This window comes from Cavia porcellus, unplaced genomic scaffold, assembly GCF_034190915.1.
Source record: "Cavia porcellus strain 051 isolate PalLab524CR breed Dunkin Hartley unplaced genomic scaffold, mCavPor4.1 scaffold_20, whole genome shotgun sequence".
In the NCBI taxonomy this organism is placed as follows: domain Eukaryota; kingdom Metazoa; phylum Chordata; class Mammalia; order Rodentia; family Caviidae; genus Cavia; species Cavia porcellus.
The window spans coordinates 46,275,154-46,291,475 of NW_026947503.1; the positions used below are offsets into that span (position 1 = coordinate 46,275,154).

The 16,322-nt window shown below is 35.8% G+C and overlaps 1 protein-coding gene across 1 annotated transcript in view; it reads left to right on the forward strand.

The window, feature by feature from the left end:
• The window catches only part of LOC134471850 (uncharacterized), a 53,175-nt gene that overhangs the window by 14,529 nt on the left and 22,324 nt on the right, over positions 1 to 16,322 (forward strand). The gene's annotated exons all lie outside the window — the stretch shown is intronic.

Here is a 16,322-nt window from a genome sequence, read left to right on the forward strand (position 1 = left end):
CAAAAAACTATAAGCTAAATAAACCTTTCCTTGCTTCACTTTGGTTGTCGGGTATTCTGTCTGAACAACGAGAGAAAAATAACCAAGAAAGCTCTGTATCCAAGTCCTACTTCTGGGTACTAGTCTGGATCTGTGCAGGATTCCTTTTTATACTTGTGAAAAGTACAGCATGGAGAGTGGTGGCCCTGAGAATGCTCACCCAGGAGTTTCTCCAGGGCAAAAACTGTGTCCTCTCGTTGTATTTGAAGAGTCCTGCTCAGAATTTTGAAAGACATAGGGAGTAGATGGTGGGCCATCCATTTCTTGGGTATTGTGCTTTCTCCTGCCAGGCACTGTCAATCTTCTCAGTACCAGCCATTCTCACAGGTATGTAATGGTATCTCCTGTGGTTTCAGTGTTCATTTCTGTATTGATTAATGATGCCAAATTCATTTGCTTACTTGCCATCCCTTTGTTTCCTCTGTGAAGTATTTGTACCTGTCTTTAGTCCAGTTTTTAAAAAGTTGAATATCTTATATTTTTGTTATTGCGCTGTGAGTGTTCTTTACATATTTGAGTGTTAATCTTTTGTGAGGCATATATTTTGTGAACACTTTCACCCAAAGTATGATTTATCTATTCATTTCCTTAACAGTATCTTTTTAAAAAAATATTTGGAATCAAACTCACTTTCCAGGCAGGCACTGTGCAACTGAACTATGTCCCCAGTCCCCTAACAGTATCTTTTAATTAAGAAGCATTCACCTTACTGGTGTTTACTTTAGTGTTCTTTTCTTTTTTTCTTCTTCCCCTTCTCTTTCTTCTTTTTCTCTTTTGTCTTCTTTTCCACCTTCTTCTCCCTCTTTCTTCTTCCTGTCCTTCTCCTCCTACTGCTTTCTGTGACCTAAGAAATCTTTGCCTTAGATTACAAGGGTTTTCTTCTAAAAAGCATTACAGTTTTAGTGTTGTATTATGTGTAAAGGTCTGAATCAGATGCAGTGGTGCAGGCCTGTAATTCTAGCTGTTCAGGAGGTTGAGGCAGGTGGGTTGCAAGTTCAAACCCAGCCTGGAGAATTAAGTGACTTGGTAAGATCCTAGTCAAAAAATAGAAAAAAATTAAAAGCCTGGGGATGGAGCTGAGGGAAAAGGCCCAGGTTCAACCCTCAGAACCTCAAACAAGCACACAAATAAATGATTTAATTAAAAAATGAAAAAGGCAGGGATATAGCTCAGTGATAGAGTTTGTAAAGTCCTGGGTTCAATCCTTAGTACCAGGTGAAAAAAAAAGTCTATCATCATTTTGAGTTAATTTTTGTGTATGATTTAAGATAGGAATTGAGATTGTTTCTGAGACTTTTTTTCCCAGATGGTTATCTACTTATTCTAACATCATTTGCTGAAAAGAATTTATGTTTTGCACTAGAAAATCTTGTGGTTTTGTTGGTCATTAAGTAACCTTGTGGATTTCTTTATAGGCTATTCTTTTTCATTAATGTATTTATATAAACTTTTGAAAGTATCACACTAACTTGACCAATGCAAAGTGACTTTAAAAGGACATAGGGAATAGCAAATGGGCCTACTTTTTTCTTTTTTCCAAGTATCATTTTAGAAATTCCAAGTCCTTTGTATTTTCATATAAATTTCAGAATCAGTTTGTCAAAGTTTCTGAAAGCCTACAGGATTATGATTATGATTACCTCAACTCTATGAATCAATTTGAGGAAAATACATATATATAAAATACTGAGTTTTCACTTATTTAAGTTTCTAAGTTTATAATTTTCTCTGTAGAGATCTTGAGCAGCTCTTACTAACTTTGTTCCTTGTCATTTAACATTTTAGGTAGTATTAGACATCGAATTCCTTTTACAACTTCATATGCCTCTATTTTTTTCTTGGTAATAAATAGAAGTGTAGTTGATTTTTGTATGTTGACCTGATAGGCTGTGACCTTGCTGGTATGTTTGTTCATTTATGGGAAAATTCCTCAGGATCCTTTATGTAAGCTGTCACCCAGACAGCATTTTACTTTCTCATTTTCAATCTTTATGTCCTTTATTTCATTTTCTTCTTTTATTGTCTAAGACAGCGGTGGTGAAGCTATGTCACAAATATTACAGCAGGGTGTTTGTGCCATTGAAGGCTACAAACTGCAGAGTAGTGGTGAGAAAATACATTATCAGCTTGTTTTTGAAGATAAAAGAGTGTAAAATGTTCTATCATTATCATGAATGGCCACTGGACTTCGTGAAATGGTATTTCTGGTGTATGAAATGACCAGATAGTGGCTTTCCCTATCATTTTATTAATATTTGGGTTGCACTGATGGTTTAACTTGTTAAAGCATTTTATTATGAAAAAACTCACTTGTTTATTGTTGCTTGTATATGTTTTTGTATTTCATTTGCTAGTAGTTTGTTGAAGATTTTTGCATTTAGCTTCATGAGGAATGTTCTGTAGTTTATGTTTTTTTGCTACAATATCGTCATTAGTTTTTTGTTATCAAAGGTATATTGAACATATAAAGTGACTTAGGCAATCTTTCCTTCTCTTCTGATTTTAGAAAGAGTTTGTTCAAATTTGATGTTATTTCTTTCTGAAATACTTAATAGAATTCACCAAAGAACCATCTGGATCTCTGGAATTTTCTATGTGAGAAAATTTTGATAATACTTAACCTGATAATATTTTTAATAAGTATGGGCTAGTAGCATTTTTTCATCAGGTGTCAGCTTCACTTTTTCAAGAGATTATTCCATTTCATCTAAATTGTCAGATTTATTGCCATAAAGTTATCAGAATATTGTTTTATCATTCTTTATATGTCTACAAGATCTATGGGGATGTCCTTGGTTTTATACCTGAGTGTATGGTGTTTTTTTAAAGCTGGGAATTGAACCCAGTTCAATTTATCTGTCCTCTCATTCTGAGTTATATTCCCAGAATGTTTTTTTTGTTTGTTTGTTTAGAAAGAGGGTTTTGCTAAATTGCTTGAATTTTCCATCTTCCTGACTTAGCTTCCATGAATGCTGGAATTGCAGGTGTGTACCACCACATGTGGCTTTTATTCTTGATTTGTGTCTCCCTTTTTCTTATGTAGTCGAAGTAGAAGTTTATTAGTTTTATCAAAATTTTTTAAGAACCAGCTTTTAGCTCTGTTGTTTGTATACTGTTTGATCTTTTTCAGTTTCATAGATTTCTGCTGTGTAGTATTTCATTTCTTACAGTGTATATCTGCTGGCAGTAGATTCATTTTGTTTTTATTTGTCTGAAAATATATTCTTTGCTTTCATTATTGAAGAGTGTTTTTTTCTTGGATATAAAATTCTGGACTGATGTCTTTTTCTCTCAGCACTTTGTGTGGTTCCATTATTTTCTAGTTTCCATTTTATTTGATAAAAAGTTGGCCATCATTCATATTATTAGTCCTTAGTATGTAATTTATCCTTTTCCTTTTTTCAAGATTTTTAAGATTTTACTTTTTATTTCAGAAATTTGACTGTGGTATATATATATATATATCCTGGAGTTCATTGAAGTTTTTTGTTTGTTGTTTGTTTTCTTTTAGATGTTGAAGTTTCTTTCAACAAATTTCGGGGTATTTTGCCATTATTTCTCAACAAACCTTTTCCTTCATTCTTTTCCCCTCCCTCTAGAACTCTACCTATATGTACATCACACCTTTTGGTGATGTCCCACAAGTGACTGAGATTTTTTTTTAAATTTTATTTTGAAAGTAGTAAAAATGCAACAGCACAAGACAGAATAAAGCCAATTGAGACAATGCAGTGAAATTGGTACAGGATTTCACAGTAGGATGCTGGGATAGTAGTAATAGGTACTATGGTATATCTCTTTAACTTCACAGTAGTTGTCCAGTCAATTAGGTATAACAAAATCAAACCAAAAATAGAACATTATGAAACCAATGGAGAATACTGAATAGAGCAAAAGAAACATAAAACAAACCAGTGAAAACAACCTTTGCCTTCCAACAGAAGACAGAAGGAAATCCGCCATATTTGCTATACTGCATATGGTCACCCTCCCAAGACATGCTGAGATATCCATCCCCAGTAGCAAAGGGGGACAGGTGGCGGGCAGGGGAAGGGTGTTTGATTTTCAGCCCGCGTGGCAGTAGGCTCACAAGTAATGGTTCTCCTCCTGGCCCTCGCTGCGACGCTTACCAAGAGGGTGGGTGAATAAGCTTAAAGTGACTGAGATTTTTAAAAAAATATTTTCCTTCTATCTCTTCTGATTGGATTATATTGATCTTTTTTCAAAATCATAGGTTCTTTCTTTTGCGATTCCCAATATACAATTAAGTCCATACAGTGATTTTTTAATTTTAGATGTAAATTTTGACCATAATTTTTATTGTAACTTTTATTGTTTCTGTTTGCACACAGAGATTTATTTGCCCTTCACTATAAGCTTATTTTCTCTTACAGCCTTGAATATAGTTTAATTTACTGCTTTAAAACTTTTTGCCTGATAAATCTAATATGTTGCTTATAGTATGATCAGTTTCCGTTGCTTGTCTTTTTCTCTTACATACGGGGTACTATTTCTAGGGGTTTTTGTGTGGGTGCGTGTGTGTGTATACACAGATTTGTGCATGTCTGAGGATTTTTATTGTGTTCTGGACATTGTGAACAATATGTTCTATATGTTATGGCTCCTGTTATAGATTGTTTGATGAGATTCAAATATCTCTTTCAATAGGCATTTGTAGGCAATGGACTTGACAGAACTCAAATTCCAAAATCGGTCTCAGCTGTGGTTAGCAACAGCTGAAGTTTTAGCTAATATTTTGTAGCCGATGACTACTGTACTTAGCTCTTTGGAGCCTGTCATATACATGCATACATCTACAGCACCGAGAAATTTACAGTTTGTGTTCTATATTTGGAGTGCCTCCTTTGTGGAGTTGTTCTTTTATTGATTTCCCTCTTTCCTTCTCAGCTGTGAAAATATCCCTGAGCTTCACCCTTTGATTCCTCAAATCAGGAAGACTGAAGGTTTCTATCTACTTTCTAGAATTTAGGAAATACCCTTGGGTGAGATTCAGAACCTCTTGACTGAAAATCAAAAACTCATCACATCGGTTACTTCTTCCAAGGTTAGACACCTATCCAGTTTCTGTCTGCTCCTGACTGCTTCCCGTGTCTTTAGAGTATTACACTTAGCCTCAAAAGTATTTTCTCTGGGCTTGATAGTTGTTATCTGAGAAGTATTTTGGCCTTATACAAACTGTTCTGCCTTTGCCATGTTAGTTGTCTTTTGGCATTGTTTATGGTGTTTCTTTGTCATGAAAAAATATTTATTTTTATAAGTGTAAATTTATTAATATCTTCATATGTTGCTCCTGGATTTTATGTTTCAGTTAAAAAGTTTTTATTCCACTCATGTTAATGAGAAATACACATTTGTTTTATTCTAATGTTTGAGTGGTTTTGTTAAAACTTTTTACATTATTTTCCTAATATATTTGGAGTTTATTTATAAAGCAAGAAGTATGAATCTTATTTCTTTATAAATAGTCAATAAATTATCACAGTACTATTTATTAAAAAGTCAATTTTTGTCCTGATATTATGAGATGCAACCTTTCTTGTATTCTAAATTTTCATATATTCTGGAGTCTATTTTAAGCTTTGTATTCTATTCCATTAGTCTGTCTTTGTATTCATTCACCAGTACCTTGCTTTTTTAAATTACAAAGGTTTTAATATGTATATTTAAATATATTACTAGTCCTGTCTTTTTTACTGTGATAATTTCTGTATGTTTATATTTATGCATAAAATTTGATAACTTACATATCATATATTTCACCCATTTAAAGTTTGAAAACCAATTTTTTAGTATATTTATAGAATATCAAAACCATCACTACTGTTTAATTTAGAACATTTTTGTCCCTTCTGAAAGAAACCCCATACCCATTATTAGTCAATTCCTATTCTCTGTTTTATGCTCTCCTGGTCTTAAGATAGTCACTAATATTTCTGCTACTATAAATTTGCCCATTTTAGACACTTTACATAAATATACCCATACAATATGTTATCTTTTATGACTAGCCATATAAATTCTAGAGTCAGCTCACCTACCTTGATAAAAATGCTTGTTAGTGTTGCTACTTTTATTGACATTTCATTACATTTATAAATTAAATGTAGAGTTTTCCTACCCAAGAACAAAAATTGTTTTTCCATTCATTCAAATCTGCTTTTTTTGTCATCAGGAGCTTGAAGTTTTTCTCATTTAGATTTTGTACATTTCTTGTTGCTTATTCTTATATACTGTATTTCATTTTTATTGTTATTTGTAAATGGAATTTGTTCTGCCATTATATTTTCTCACTAGTTATTGATAGTGTAATGAAAGTGCTTGTTTCTAAAGTTTAATTTTACCTTTTTCATTGCTGAATTATTGCTGAGTTAGTTGTATGGATTCTCAGGGATTTTGTAGATACTCATATCCTCAGCAAATAGAAATAGTATTCCTTCCTCTTTTCTGCTTCTTTAAATCTTACGTATCATTAAATGCTTTCCCATCAGCTACAACCTGCAATACAATGGAGAAAAATTGGTGAGATACAAATCATTCTCATCTTGTTTATTATCTTAATAGAAATGCCTCTAATGGGAGACAAATCCTTCCATTACTACGTATACCCTGAATGGCTTGTTTTTGTTTGTTTAATGGATGAATGAATGAATGTATATTTAGTCTTCTGCTTCTTGGACTAATCATTAGATTTTTGTTTTGAATTAACAGATCTATTTATTTCATAATGCCCAGTGATATTAGATTGTATGCAGTTGTGTTACAAGCTATATATAAATATAGCAAATCTGTCACAACATCTTCAACTTGGGCTACTTATGCTTTAAAATATTTTTGTTTACACATTTCTTTTTCTAGCATCTCTCCAGTGAACTGACACAAGAAGCTGGGGTGATAGCAGTTGGGCTGCAGACTGCCTGGTAATATCAGATCCAGCAGACCAGTCTAGGCCTGTGTCCAAGGAAAAATGACTTCTGGGGCATGACTTTGGAAACAGCTCACTTTTTCTTCTTCATCCTTTCAGAGGTTACATCTTTTGAGGCTTGTGCTGCCTGCACTCTGGGGAAGAGGCTTGAGGGATCGAAGAGCTAGTTGCAATACAAATGAGGTGGTCATTTGGAGTTGGACAAAGTCTTAGGGAGAGATCCTTTTGCTCCTTATAAAAGATAAGTATGTGTGTGTGGTAGTCAAACAACCAACTAGGAATTGAGATTGCCATACACTGGCAAACCACACAAATGTCCCTATCCTCCAGCATCTTGTTTTTTGTTTTGTATGTTAAAGAGAATAAAACAAAGAAGTACAGTGAGAATAACCCTGGATTTCAGAAACAAGACAGTAGGAAATCAACAGTCGTTACTATATTGAACATTGTTATCCTCTGAAAGGTTGCTCAGACTATTAGATACAGGCATGCAAAGTTAATCAAACAATATAAGCCCTAAGTTGTTTCTTTACTTCAGTTGCTATCGTTTCAGAAATTTCAGGTGTGTAACTTTCTTTTTTTTTTTTTTTTTTTTTGATTGATCCTAGAAATTTTTTTTTTTTATTTAAGAGGAAAAAGAGAAAAACACAAAACAAAACAAAGCAGTGTAAGGTTACATATAATACAGAACTACAAAAAAAAGCATAACAGTAAGAAATCACCTGTTAATAGATTACATATTATCATCTTGGAAATAGTTGCTCAAATCACAGTATCAAAGAATACAAAGTAGACATTCAAACAGAGAGACTGCAAACAGCTGTGTTCAATGATCCAAAAACATTAATATAGTCAGCTATTCAACATCCCTATACACACTTGCTGTTATATCCGTTAGAGCTCTTTTTTCCCCTTCCTCTCTTTTTACAACAAATTTACACATTTTAGATTTTATTACTCCTTAGTTCTTATTACTTTTTTGGGGGGGGGGGAGAATAAAGTCAAATATGGCAGAACAAAGCTGTCAGTGAAAACCAAGGATAGACTTAGCACATGATGTAGAACAGAGTATACGGTTATTAACAATAGTTATCAACGTTGTCTCTTGTTTCCTTAAAAAGATTTGTCTATCTCATTAGATATTATAAAGTTGGACAAAACAGTAGAGAACAAGACCAATAAAACTTAGACATTGTAAACATTACAGGACTTCCAAAGGAGACAATAGTCAAACCAGAATGGGCATCTTAGTGAATCTTACTGCCTTCAAAGTAGTTGCCTATACCCTCGGACCTGATACTATCCCACAGAATGGAACAGAGTCTAATCAGTCAAAACAAGATCGTGGGAGCATTACAGGACTTCAAAACAAGTTAATAGGAAATCGAAAAGAGTTACTATTATATATCCTAATTTTTTAAATTTTTCCCTTAATTAAAATAAACATAAGAAATAACTAAATAATTTTTTTAAAGAATAATAGTTACCATAGTGTCTGTCTTTTTCCTTGAGATATTTGGATAAAACTTCATATACTATAGCTTCAAATATTTCCATATCAAGAAGCCCGGAATAAAGCCTTTCTAATTAATAAGTGAAAATTTTATAAGGCTTCAAGGCCACATAATGGGGAATCATGATTGCCACATATTTTCATATATTTGAATCATTGCTTACATTAGGGAAACTATTCGGTATTCATACATGCGAGATTGATTTATTTCACTTATGAGTATGGTCTCAAGCTGCGCCCATTTATTGATAAATATCTCAATGTGATCCTTCTTTATAGCTGAATAATATTCCATTGTATAGAAATACCACAACTTTTTTATCCATTCCTCAGTTGATGGACACTTGGGTTGTTTCCAAGATCTGGCGATTACAAATTGTGCTGCTATAAACATAGGTGCACATAAATCACTGTGGTATGATGCTTTCAGTTCTTCTGGGAATATGCCTAGAAGTGGAATAGCTGGAATAAATGGGATTTCCAATCCCAACTTTTTGAGAAACCTCCAGACAGACCTCCACAAAGGCTGTACCAGTCTACACTCCCACCAACAGTGCAGGAGAGTTCCTTTTTCCCCACATCCTCTCCAGCATTTGTTGTTGTTGGTTTTCTTGATCCTGGCCATTCTTTCAGGAGTGAGATGGAATCTCAGTGTGGTTTTAATTTGCATTTCTCTGATGACCAATGATGATGAGCATGTTTTCATATATTTATTTGCCATTTGCATTTCTTCATCTGAGAATTGCGTATTCATCTCAGATGCCCATTTTTGGATTGGATCTTTGAATTTTGGAGGTCTGAGTTTTTTTAATTCTTTATATGTTTTAGACAAGAGTCCCTTGTCTGAGAGAGAGTTCACTAAAATCTTTTCCCAGTTTGTGGGTTTTCTTTTCACTATGCTGGAGATTTCTTTTGACATGCAGAAACTTTTTAATAAGATGTGGTCCCAGTTATTGATTCTGGGAAGTGTTTCCCGTGCGGTTTGAGTCCTGTTCATGAATTCTCTACCTACTCCTATGTCTCCAAGGTTTCTACCCACTTTGTCTTCCAATAGATTTAGTGTTTCTGTTTTAATATTCAGATCTTTGACCCATTTAGATTTTAATTTAGTACATGGTGATAGACATGGGTCTAGCTTTAGTTTTCGGCAAATGGAGAGCCAGTTTTTCCAGCACCATTTATTAAAGAGACTGTCGTTCTTCCAGTGAACCTGCTTGGCTCCTTTATCAAAGATAAGGTGGTTGAGTGTGTTTGTAGTTGTGGTTGTATCTTCTAATCTATTCCATTGATCTTCGCCTCTGTTTTGATTCCAATACCATGTTGATTTTACTACTGTTGCTTTGTAGTATAATTTCAAGTCAGGGATTGTGATGCCTCCTGCTTTGCCTTTGCTGCTTAGAATTGCCTTTGCGATTCTAGGTCTCTTCTGGTTCCAGATGAAATTTAGGAGTGATTTCTCTAGATCTATAAGGTATGTTGATGGTATTTCTATTGGGATTGCATTGAATCTGTATAAGAGTTTTGGGAGAATGGCCATCTTCACAATGTTTGTTCTTCCTATCCATGAGCAAGGGATGTCTTTCCATTTTCTGAGATCATCTTCAATTTCCTTTTTCAGTGTATTATAGTTTTCACTGTATAAGTCTTTCACTTCTTTCGTAAGAGTAATTCCTAAATATTTCATTTTTTTGCTTGCTAATGTGAATAGTCCAGTTTCTCTTATTTCCCTCTCTGTAATTTTGTTGTTCGTGTATAGGAATGCTATTGATTTCTGAGTATTGATTTTGTATCCAGCCACATTACTGAATTTATTTATTGTATCTAAGAGTATTTCAATGGAGTTTAGGGGGTCTTCTATGTAGAGTATCATGTCATCTGCAAACAATGATAACTTAACTTCTTCTTTTCCTATCTTTACCCCTTTTATTTCTCTTTCTTGCCTAATTGCTCTGGCTAGTACTTCCAGTACTATATTAAATAGGAGTGGTGATAAAGGACATCCTTGTCTTGTGCCTGATTTTAAAGTAAAGGCTTTCAATTTTTGGCCATTTAGAATGATGCTGGCTGTTGGTTTGTCATAAATGGCCTTTATTATATTGAGGTAAAGACCATCTATTCCAATTTTCTGTAGAGTTTTTATCATGAATAAATGTTGGACCTTGTCGAAGGCTTTTTCTGCATCTATAGAAATGATCATGTGATTCTTATTTTTGGCTTTATTGATATGGTGGATTACATTTATTGATTTGCGTATGTTGAACCATCCTTGCATTCCTGGGATGAATCCCACTTGGTCATGGTGTATAATCTTCTTGATGATTTGCTGGATCCTATTTGCCAATATTTTATTGAGGATTTTTGCATCTGTGTTCATTAGGGAGATCGGTCTATAGTTCTCTTTTTTAGTTGGGTCTTTCTCAGGTTTTGGTACTAGAGTAATATTTGCTTCCAGGAACGACTTAGGAAGGATTGCTTCCCTTTCAATTTCATTGAACAGTTTGAGGAGTGTCGGCATTAGGTCTTCTTTGTATTTCTTGTAGAATTCTGCAGTGAATCCATCTGGGCCTGGGCTCTTCTTGGTGGGTAAGGACTTAATTACATTTTCAATTTCAGTAACAGAGATTGGGTTATTCAACAGTTTTACATCCTCTTGATCTAGCTTTGGCACTTCATATGCTTCTAAGAATCTGTCTATTTCTTCTGTGTTATCAAACTTTTGAGAGTAGAGGTTTTCGAAGTAGGTGTTGATGATCTTCTGTATTTCTATTGGGTCTGTAGTGATTTCTCCTTTTTCATTTCTTATTGCATGAATTTGAGCTTTTTCTTCCCTTTTTTTAATAAGGTTGGCTAGGGGCTTATCGATTTTATTTATTCTTTCAAAGAACCAACTCTTTGATTTGTTGATTCTTTGGATTGTTTTCTTAGTCTCTATTGCATTGATTTCTGCTCTGATTTTTATAATTTCCTCTCTTCTTTTGGCTTTGGGCTTGACTTGCTCTTCTTTTTCTAGCTGTTTGAGGTGTAGCATCAAGTTATTTATTTGTATTCGTTCTGTTTTCCTGATGTGGGAACTCAGTGCAATAAATTTTCCTCTCAGGACGGCTTTCATTGCATCCCACAGGTTCCGGTAAGTTGTATCTGTATTTTCATTTTCTTTTAGGTATTGTTTGATTTCTTCTTTAATTTCCTCTGTGACCCACTGATTACTCAAGAGTGTGTTATTCAGTTTCCATGTGTTTGTGGGATTTTTGCAGTATCTTTTCTCATTAATTTCTAATTTCAGAGCGCTATGATCCGATAACATGCAAGGGATGATTTCAGCTCTTTTGCACTTGTTTAAATATGTTCTGTGAGCTAATATATGGTCTATTTTAGAAAATGATCCATGTACTGCTGAGAAGAATGTGTATTCTGATGTTGTTGGGTGGAACATCCTGTATATGTCTATCAAACCCATTTGTTCACAGGTATGATTCAGTTCTGTTATTTCTTTGCTCATTTTCTGTCTGGTTGATCTGTCCCTTGGTGTCAATGGCGTATTAAGGTCTCCTGTTACAATTGTGTTACTGATAATTTGAGTTTTCATTTCTGTTAATAATTGTTTTATATAACTTGGTGCTCTGGAGTTTGGTGCGTATATATTTAAGATAGTTATCTCTTCCTCTTGGAGTTTTCCCCTTACAAGTATGTAGTGACCTTCTTTGTCCTTTATGGTCATTGTTGGTTTAAAGTTCACGTTGTCTGCAAACAGAATGGCTACTCCTGCCTTTTTCTGGATTCCTGCTGCATGAAGAATTGTTTTCCATCCTTTGACTTTCAGTCTGTGAGTATCCTTCTGGGTTAGATGGGTTTCCTGTAAACAGCATATGGTTGGATTTTGTTTCTTGATCCATTCTGCTAGTCTGTTTCTTTTGATTGGTGCATTGAGACCATTTACATTAATGGTTATTACTGTTAAATGCTGGTTAATTGTAGGAATGTTATCTCTCTGCTGTTGCATCTTTATCTTTCTGTTCTGTTTAATTATTTGCTTTGCTTAGTGGTTTTTTCCTTTGTGTATCTAAACTGTCTTTCAATATTTTTTGCAGGGTCGGTTTGGTGTTCATGAAGTTCTTCAGCTGTTCTTTGTCATGGAAGTATCGTATTGCACCATCTATTTTGAATGATAGTTTTGCAGGATATATCAGTCTTGGTTGGAAATCATTTTGCTTTAGGATCTGGAATATTTCACTCCATGCTCTTCTTGACTTTATCGTTTGTGCTGAGAAGTCTGCTGTGATTCTGATAGGTTTTCCTTTATAAGTGATCTGTCTTTTCTCTCTGACAGCTTTTAGTAATCTATTCTTGTGTTGGATTTCTGGGATGGTGATTATTATATGTCTGGGTGTAGTTTTATTTTGGTTATGAGTGTTTGGAGTTCTATATGCTTCACTGATCTTGATGTCAGTTTCTGATCTCATGCTTGGGAAATTTTCATCTATTACTTCTCTAAATATCCGCTTGACATCCTTCGTGTTGTCTCCCTCTCTTTCATTAATCCCTATCATTCTTATGTTATTCTTCTTTGCATCGTCTTGCAGTTGTTGAATTGTTGTTTCCTGATTCCTTGTTATTTTCAAAAGATCTTTCCTTTCCTGTTCACTAGCTGCAATCATGTCTTCAAGGTCTGAAATTCTATCTTCACTTTCATTAAGGCGGTTTTTACAACTTTCAGTGGAGTTTTTTATTTCCTGTATATCTCTGTGCATCTGCATTATGTATTCTGTTTGTTTCTTATATTGCTCGTCTAGGGATTCTATCTTTTTGTTTAGTTCCTCCAATTTTTTATCTGTGTTTTCTTTAGATATATTTAGAATCTCTTTCATTTCTTTTATCATTTCTTCTTTTATCTGGAAGATTATTTCGAGTTTGAATTTCTTTAAAGCTTCCTGGAGTTGTTTGTCAACTTCAGTAGCTATTATGTCCGATATATGAGGTGGATGGGATATATTTTCTTCTATATACATTGCTCCTAGGGTTTCCTGAGATGGGCTGGAGGTTTGAGGTTGTAATTTGGTCTTTCGTTTTGTCATTTTGTATATTTCTGTGTTTCAAGTGTTATTTGAAAGCTTCCTCAGGATCTGTTGAAAATCCCCTTCTATGCTTGGAGCTACTGAGCCTCTGACACCGCACTACCCCAAGCCATTGGGCCTCAGAACCAGTGTCCCTCCTCTGCCTGCTCAGAACTCCGCAGTTCCAGACAAGCTGGGCCTCAGGGACACTGTGCGCCCACCTGCCCCTTGGAAGATCCACAGCTCTTCAATTGCAGCCGGGTTAGGGTGCTCTCCACAGGCCACAGTGCCTCAGGAGCCTGTGATCCCTCCCTGCTTGCAGAGATATCCACAGTCCTCTAGGCAAAGGAAGGGACTTCTGCAGGCACTCCAGATCCGCCCAGCTCCTCCTCTGCAGGCAGATGGCTAGGCGCGGCTGGGCTCGGGGGTTAGTGTAGGCCCGCCCATCCGTCAGGAGCTCAGCAGACTTCCAAGTGTAGCGGGGGGGGGGGGGGGGGGCAGCTGTAGTGGCCTCTAACCCACTGCTCCACTTCACTGCACCCAGAAGCCTGGGGGGTCCGGAACAGTCTGAGATTTGGGCAGACTGTGCTGGGCACTCACCACAGGCTGAGGTGCCTCAGGAAGCTGCGATGCCTCCCTGCTTGCAGAAGTATTCAGTCCTTCAGACAAAGGAACGGGCTTCTGCAGGGACTCCGGATCCGCCCAGCTCCTCCTCTGCAGGAGATGGCTAGGTGCGGCTGGGCTCGGGGGTTAGTGTAGGCCCGCCCATCCGTCAGGAGCTCAGCAGACTTCCAAGTGTAGCCGGGGGGGATGGGGAGGCAGCTGTAGTGGCCTCTAACCCACTGTTCCACTTCTCTGCACCCAGAAGCCTGGGGGGTCTGGAACAGTCTGAGATTTGGGCAGACTGTGCTGGGCACTCACCACAGGCTGAGGTGCCTCAGGAAGCTGCGATGCCTCTCTGCTTGCAGAAGTATTCAGTCCTTCAGACAAAGGAGGTGTGTAACTTTCAATTTCTTTTGTGTCTGTGTCTCCTAAACTTGTTTGGGATGGAGCTCACTGTGGGGTGTGGCTTTGTCTCCTCAGGCCTGCAGGGACTGCTTCACAGTGTGTGTGTGTGTGTTTGTTCCTCTCTGTCCCTGGTGGCTGGTTCACAGGGTAGTGAGGGGGAGGGAATGGTGTAAAGGCCTTGAGTGGTGAGAGAACACAGCTTATTGGAGGAACTGAGGCCTATGTGGCAGAGAAGTGAGAGAGGCCAGAGTGGAACAGGAGTATACTAGGGAAGACCAGGATCCTGTAAGCCATAAGGAAGAGTTTATTTATTTATTTATTTTTAATTATATTTAAAGAAAGACTAAACAAAACAGAAAATAGGTAGAAATAATACATACATTCAGAGAAAAAAAACAGTAAGAAATCACTAGTTGATGTTTACATATTGTCATTTTACAAATAGTTGTTCAAGGTACAAAAATGAAACATGTAAAGTGGGAATTCAGACAGCGAACCTGCAAACAGTTCTGTCCAACTGTCCAACAAAAATTTAGTAACATGGTTGTCAATCCTATATATTTACACATACATGCAGTTATCCATATCTTCATTTATGTTTAGATTAAACAAACTAAAGCAGGTTAAAATCATTCTGAACAAAGAATAATAGTATTGATGGATTTCACATCATGATACTCCGTGATCAGCACTGGGTACTGTAATGTCTCTTTTTTTAAAATTTAATTTAAAGAAAGACTAAACAAAACAGAAAATGGGTAGAAATAATGCATAATTTCAAAGGAAAAAATAATAAGAAATCACTAGTTGATGATTACAGATTGTCTTCTTACAATAGTTATTCAAGATACTAAAGAGCATATAAAGTGGGGATTCAAACAGTGAGATTGCAATCAGTTCTGTTCAACTATCCAACAAAAACTTAGAAATATGGTTATCAATCCTATACACTTAAACATACATGCAGTTATCCATATCTTCAATTATGTAGACATTGAACAAACCCAAGCAGGCTAATATCACTGAACAAAGAATAATCCTATTGCTGGGTTTCACATTATGACACTACAGGATCAGCACTGGGTATTTTAGTGTGTCTTTTTCTTCAAAGTATCTGTTCATTTCATCATGTGTCAGGAAGAGTTTAAATCTTACAATAAGAGCTGTAAGATGGCATTAAAGGGACTTATGGAGGGTCTCAGGCCTTTAAAACGTTTCTGACCGGAAGCAGAGTATGGTGTTGAATACAAAAATGAACAAATAATCAAATAAATATTTTTGTTTGTTTAAATGAGTGAAATATTATCTTTTTGGAAAAAATTTATTGCAGTGCTTAATATGGCAACACAATATGATCCAGCAATTTCCTCCTATATATATATACCCAAAAGGACATTGCTATGTCCACCAGAAGACATTTGCTAGACTATTCATAAAAGCCTTAATAGTAGATAAAAACTAAAACCAAGCTAAATTCTCACCAAAAGTAAAATGGATGCATTGGGATTTACTCAAGCACTGGAATACCACACAGCAGTAAGAATGAACAGTCTGTACCTGCTTGTAACCATGTGGATGATCTCACAAGCAATGATGAGTGAAAAAAAACCAGACACAAAACGGTACTCATGTGTTCATTAATGTAAGGTTCCAGAGCAGATAAAAGGAATCAGTGGTGAAGGTGGTTATGGACTAATGTGTGGAAACATTTGGAAGTGTAAGGGAACATTTGGGGGTGATGTTCTACCTCTTGATCTAGTATGAGTAT